We start from the raw sequence: 7,311 nt of genomic DNA on the forward strand, positions 1-7,311 counted from the left end.
CCGACTCTACTAAAAAATACAAAAAACTAGCCGGGCGAGGTGGCGGGCGCCTGTAATCCCAGCTATTCGGGAGGCTGAGGCAGCAGAATGGCGTAAACCTGGGAGGCGGAGCTTTCAGTGAGCTGAGATCCGGCCACTGCACTCCAGCCTGGGCGACAGAGTGAGACTCCGTCTCAAAAAAACAGCAAAAAAAAAAAAAAAAAAAAAATTCTTTTAAGGGGGTAGTGGGGTGAGGTTTTGCTGTGTTGCCCAGGCGATCTTGAACTCCTGGCTTCAAGCAATCCTCCTACCTCAGCCTCCAGAGTAGCTGGGATTACAGATGCAAGTCACTGTGGCTGGTTTGCATCTTGCTTTTTAAACTTCACATTCTATTTTAGGGGTGGTCCCATATCAGCATGTACAGAGCTGTCTCATTCTTTCTTAACACATGGCAGGCTGCTGCTGCTGAGAGTCTTTGGGTATGAACAAGAGGTGATCCGGGCTTTTAAGGGACTCACAAGGATGTATATCCTTTCATGCTCAGCATTTGGCACAGTGGTCAGCACCACACAGAAGCACTTGCTAAATGTTTATGGCTTAGTGAGTGAGTAGCAAATAAAGAGGGAGGAGTTGGAGAAGTAAATAGAGGCTAGACCATGGTGGGTTTTTTTTTTTTTTTCTTTTTCTTTTCTTTTTTTTTGAGACAGAGTCTCGCTCTATCACCCAGGCTGGAGTGCAGTGGGACGATCTCGGCTCACTGCAACCTCTGCCTCCCAGGTTCAAGTGATTCTCCTGCCTCAGGCTCCCAAGTAGCTGGGATTACAGGCATGCACCACCATGCCTGGCTCCCGGCTAATTTTTTGTATTTTTAGTAGAGATGGGGCTTTACCATGTCAGCCAGGCTGGTCTCGAACCCCTGACCTCAAGTGATCTGGCTGCCTTGGACTCCCAAAGTGTTAGGATTACAGATGTGAGCCGCCGTGCCTGGCCCCATGAATGGTTTTGATGGCCATGCTGAAGGTTTGCATTTTCTCTGGTCAGGGGTGAGGTTCCCTGAAGGCCCTCATATGGGGGCCAGCACAGTCAGACCTGCTGTCATGGAAAGGTCCTCTGGGAGCTCAGGTAGAATCAGGGTGACCACATAGATGACCACAAATCAGGTGCAGGAGGCTGTACACTGTCCTCATATGCAGTGTCTTCTCCTTTACTGGCCCTCCTGGCAGGAGGAGTATGCACCTATCTCTGGTGAAGGCAGGCTGGCTATGTGACTTGTTTTGACCAATGAAACATGTGGGGAAGAGATATGTGACATTTTTCAGCAGGAGCCTTAAGGGATAGTAAGTTTGGGGTTTGCTGTGCTCTCCTTCTGTTCCCAGGAATGGTGGGAGTATGGGTCAATATGGAACTCCCTGCAGCCTGCATCCCGGAGTGACTTGGATGAGCAGAGGCTTCTTGCCCATCTTCAATGGGCATGTAAATAGGAGTGGGAATGAAACATAGTTGCTTTAAGTCATTGAGGTTTGGAGGGTTGCTGTCGCCATAACATAGCCTACCCTGACTGATACACGGAGCTGGACTGGGTAGTTCCTGCATGTCTTCCAGATGTGCACAACAGGCCAGGATTCCGCCAGGCTGGCTTTTCTGTGGCTTGGGTCCACTCTTGGTTTACACAGTGGATACTTAGCCTCGAGCTCCTATGGAGACCTAGATTCATAGCCTTTTTGTCCCACTCACTTTGAGCCCCATGAACATTTCTCAGAGGTGGAGAGAAGCCTATAGCAGGAAGAAGACTGCAGCTGCTACTGTCTTCTCTGACGTTTGGCCTTTAAAGATGGTCTTTAAGGGGTCAGAAACATGAATGGCCATGTTGGCGTCACTGTAAGAGGAAGCTGTATCCATGCTCACCAGGATCCCTTTTTCTGAAAGGGAAACCGGGGCAGTAGTGCCATTTAACCCAAACCATTCATGCCATTGAACCTAACAGTTGGTTGCCACTGTTTTTCTTGTAAGAACATTTACCTCACAGGGCTGGAGATGCAGAGGCAGGGTATCCTCGGACGCTGTAGCATCAGGGCTCAGTGACATCACCAAAGATCCAGGTCCCCCACCTCTGTTCTGCACGTTGGCTTTATCCTCAGGAACATTTCCCTCGTGAGCACAAGATGGCTGCCAATAGCCATCAGGCCCGTGTTGTTGCCTCCTTGTTCATGCCAAAGAGTGAAGATGCCAAAAATTGCTCCACCTAATCCACAAACCCATAGTCATCACCAGGGGAGTACCATCTGCCATCTGGCTCAGACCAGCCATTCTCGATCCCATCAGGCTCAGGGTTCCCTTCTCATAACAAATATTACTCTCCTGATGAAATCTGTAGAAGTAGGACGTACTTACACATGTAATTGCAAAAATAGCAATGCAATGACCTAACTCTAAAAGAAAAACAAAAGGAAATATATAATTAATAAAGTATATTTCAAGAAACATGCTCAGGCAAAAGTATTCTAGAAAGCATAATGAAACAATCAGATGCTTTCACCTGCGCCTAAAAGCTTCATGACTGCAGTAGCAATGGATACAGGCAAATACAGGTGGGTTTTTTGGTGACCAAAGCGCCACTGGTAACACTGCTACCAGTGGCATGCTTGTGTTGAGGTGGTAACTCTTGGGAAGATACCAATGAAACAAAGCATAGGCCTCCTCAATGTGCACAGTGGCGGTTTGCTGCAGTATGTTTTCAGTATATATGAAAGTCTTGCAAAAAAACCTTTCTGTTAATATGTCACGTGAGATTAGATTCTAGGCTCAGATTTTTCACCTACATTTCTGTCCAGTGGAACATTTGAAAGTCATGTGGGGTTCAGGCCAAAGTTTTGCTATGTGCAACTGTCAGGAATTCTAACCTCGATCCCTGCTCACCAAATATCCATAGTGCCCCCACCATTACAAATTATGTCTCACAAAAATGTAACACCCTGTGGGACGCCGCTGCTCCTCTTGAAAATCTGTGGTCTGGTCCAATCATGAATCCTTTGCTGGGCCTGCGATGGGGTGGCTGCCTGGGATTCTATTAGGAAGGAGAAGGAAGGAGTGGAGGTAGGGAGGTTACATAACAAGTGTCCCACCAGGCCTCAAGCTCACCTGTTACTCGTAGGATTCATGGTTCACTCCTAGAGTCCCTTTGTGGGCCTGAAACATCTTAGAAGACTCATAGAGGGGCTCTCAGGAGGACGTTTGCTTAGGGGTGTATGTGTATGTGTGTATATGTGTGTGTGTGTGTGTGTGTGTTTTCCATTGAGCTGACTGGCATAGGGAATATTCATGCCTCTCAGTCATAAAGAAAGAATAGACAGATGGTTCAGTTCTGGTTCTGTGTCTACCAGGAGAGAATAAGCTTTCTCCTCTCAACTTTTCCCAGGACACTTACCCTCAGACATGTCCAGCTCTTCCTGCAAAGCTCCCTTCCTGCTATTATCTCATTGGACCCTTGCCTCCTGTTGGGTTAGTCATATTTTTTTTATTATTAACTTATAAGAACTCTTTACGTATTATAGATATCACTCCTTTTTTACTTACGTTGTAGACATCTTCTTCCATCGGTCACTTTTCATTTACCTTCATATGAGGTATTTTTTGCTTCATGTAAGTTTGAAATGTTTATGTAATCAGGCCTGGGAATCCAGATGCCTTTGCATGCACCAGGATTGTGGGGCGGGGTGAGCTGGTGATGGAGGCCTGCTGTGGCGAGGGAATTGTGACACAGGAAGGCCAACTCACAGGCTTGTGCCTTGAGACTTGGCAAATGTCCAGCAGCCTAGACAAGCCCTCCCCTACACTCCTCTCCCCAGGAGACACAGCCATTTGCAAGGCCTGGGATGTGGAGTTTCTCCTAAATCCCACCACATAATCCTCTGGAGTCATGAATAGCTGGCAGTGCTGTCTGAGGAAGGCCAAGAGGTCCCTGAAGGTCCTCTCTTGGCTTCAGGAGTAGGGTATGCAGGGCATCAATGTGATCCAGTGGAGGCCACCAAGATCTGGGAGCCAGAGTGGGCAGGATGTCTCAGTGTACCAACTAACTGGTTGTGTGGCCTTGGGGCAGTCCCTGCCCTGCTCTGGGCTCAGCTTCCTTTTCTGTCCAGGGAGTGGGCTTGACCATTGTGGTGTAGTTTACATTCACTGATGCTATCCCACCACTGTTGCTCCACACACACACCCTTGAAAGAGTCCCACTGTTGGAGGCTGCCCTCAACCTGGCATGCTCTGACTCCTCACTTAGGGCAGGAGGGTGCTGTGGCATGAGGATGTCTAGGAGTATCCAAACCTCAGAAACTTGCTCCTGGTATGGGATGTGATTTCTAAGCCTCCCTGGTGCCTGGCTTCAGCCCTGGAAGTATAGAATGGAGGCAGGTCCTGGGGATCCCCCACTGGACTTCCCTGCCTGCAACATATCAAACATATTAAAACACACTCACATTCTGCTCTGTGAATTATGTGACAATTGGCTGGCTGGCATGAGTTCCATTCTGTAGACATCTAATTAAACATTTGTTCATTTGGATTTTGTAGTTTCCATTTAAAAATCTGGATACTTCTGTTTTTCATGCCCTTATATTTTTGTTGCCCTAGAAAAATCCATAAGCCAAGCCCTGTGCCTGTCATCACTGCTGGAGAACCCAGCGCTGTGCTCACACCCCACCTCCCCACCAGGCCAGGTCTCCTCCAACTCCTCCCCAGGACCAATGCCCAGTTCTGAAAGTCTCTCCAGCTCATCCTACACAACACAGTTGAAATGATCTTAACTGACTTGTTTTTATTATAAGGACTTTACACATTTTAATTTAATAGTTTTTGTTTCATGTATTTTTCAGAAAGGTTATTCATTCCCATGGCTCAAAATGAACAAAATACATGCAGTGAAAGTTTCCCCATCCCTGTGCCTAGCCACGAATCTCATTTCCTGAGGACACTGATGTCCCCCATTTTAAAATATCTTCCAGATATATCCTATAAACACTCACAATGTATAGTCTTTATTTTGCACCCTTCCTTCGTTTTTTAAAAACACAAATAATAGCACACAGAGCGCCTTTCTGAGCACACGTCCGCTCAGACTTTGCTCGGCTCCCTGATGCGCCTCGTGGGAAAGCCTGAGCTCTTCCGGCTGGGACTAAAGGCCCTCCGTGACCCAGCCGCTTCTGAGCGCCCTTCCACGTCCTTGTTCACCGCCAGGCTGTACACAACTGGATCGCCTTGTGAGCCTCCCGCCAGGCTGTGAAGTGCTCAGGGACAGAGGCTGTACCTCATTTGTCTGGACTCCCCAGGGCCAGTCACGGTGCCTGGCACCGAGTGCGCTCAGCAAACGTCGCCGAGCGGGTTCGGAGACGTCCGGAGGCGGGGATCCCTTTGCCACAGCGACACCTCGTGGTAGGTTTCGGAAGTGCAGCAGAGACCGGGCAAGGGGCAGGAGTAGGCGACAGAGGCGGTCTTTGTCGCTCAGGACCTTCGCTGGGCCCTGAATCCTCTTCTATTCCTTTCTGCCTTCCATTCCCGACCCCACCTTGTCCGCCAGCGCCCACTCTGGGACCCACCCTCCCACCACCGGTACTGCTATTGGCTGGAGAGACCCACTCACTCGTGACCAGCGGACTTGGGCACTTAGCAGATGGTGCACGTGGGCATGTGTGTGTGTGTACACGCACACGTATCTCAAGGTACCTAGCATATACCCTGAGCAGATTTTTAACACCACTCCTTTTCTATAAGACAAAATTATTGGCAGTAGTAATCATGAAATGAATAACAATAAATGGCAGGCAGCCAAAATTTTCTTTTATTGAATTTCCTATATAAACTCATGCCATTTCAAAAATAAATAAAATAAGAAATAGTCATTATAGTTCAAAAAGGGAAAAAATGGGCAAATGCTTTTAAATTACATTATTTAAACAAAGAGGGGAAATATACTTACATATTGATTTGTCGCAGTAATGAATAACATTACATTAGAACTAAATAAGACTAAAATACTAACAATCTGCAAAGAAGAGACTTCAATTTTTTTTTTTTTTTTTTTTTTTTTTTTTTTTTTTTTTTTTTTTTTGAGACGGAGTCTTGCTCTGTCGCCCAGGCTGGAGTGCAGTGGCCCAATCTCAGCTCACTGCAAGCTCCGCCTCCCAGGTTCACGCCATTCTCCTGGCTCAGCCTCCCGAGCAGCTGGGACTACAGGCGCCCGCCACCTCGCCCGGCTAGTTTTTTTGTATTTTTTAGTAGAGACGGGGTTTCACCGTGTTAGCCAGGATGGTCTCGACCTCCTGACCTCGTGATCCGCCCGTCTCGGCCTCCCAAAGTGCTGGGATTACAGGCTTGAGCCACCGCGCCCGGCTGTATTTTTTAATAGAGACGGGGTTTCACCGTGTTAGCCAGGATGGTCTTGATCCACCCATCTCGGTCTCCCAAAGTGCTGGGATTACAGGCTTGAGCCACGACGCCCGGCCAAGGTATTTGTCTTTGGGTTTCCAATATGTGTGTCTTGGTCTCTCTGCTTAAGTCCCATTTTGTGTACATTTGTGTGTTGTGTGAGGATTAAATGAGATGATCAGGGCCAGGCACAAGTCACAGGGCCCATGATAAAGATCCAAAAGCCATTGTCTGCTGTGTGCTTGTGTGTGTGTGTTCATCTTTGTGTCTCCCTGCATCTATTGGTGAGGGGATCTCGTGTCTCTTGTGTATGTTTCTGTATGTATCAGCACTGTGTGTGACGGGCACAAGGTCCACCCCTGCTCCCTTTCTCTGGCCTAGGGGTGAGTGGATGGGGCTGTCAGGGAGGGGTGTTGCTGCCCTCAGTTCTCAGTCTTAGGGATCTCCCAGAGCTGGCCTGATGGAAAAGGATGCCCCACAGCCTGGCTTTCCGGACAGCCACACCAAAATGTCTCTGAGGCTGTCTTCTGGGTGAGTCCCAGGCTTTCCAGAAATCCCAGCTGGCTCTGCACTTGCTTGTCCATGGGCCCCAAATGGAACTGTCAGTATTGGATAGCAAATAACCCCAGCAGTATCCAAGGCCCCTTGAGGATACCTTGATTCACGTACTTACACAGAACTAGTGGTGTGAGTCATTAAAGCAAATGCCCTGGGAGCCATATGCAACTCAAATCCTGAACTGGTGTCTGGAGACAGAATCCATGTTCCTCCCCTAGCTGGGGAGCCTGGGCTCATCATCAGGCACCTCTGTGGGTCTCAATTCTGCAACCTTCCAAGTGGGCACAGTCACTTCAATTGGAATCCCTTCCTCCCTCCCTCCAAACACACCCTGCAGCAGTCTTCAATGTGAGTCCCTTT

This window comes from Rhinopithecus roxellana, chromosome 5 (genome assembly GCF_007565055.1).
Source record: "Rhinopithecus roxellana isolate Shanxi Qingling chromosome 5, ASM756505v1, whole genome shotgun sequence".
Lineage (NCBI taxonomy): Eukaryota > Metazoa > Chordata > Mammalia > Primates > Cercopithecidae > Rhinopithecus > Rhinopithecus roxellana.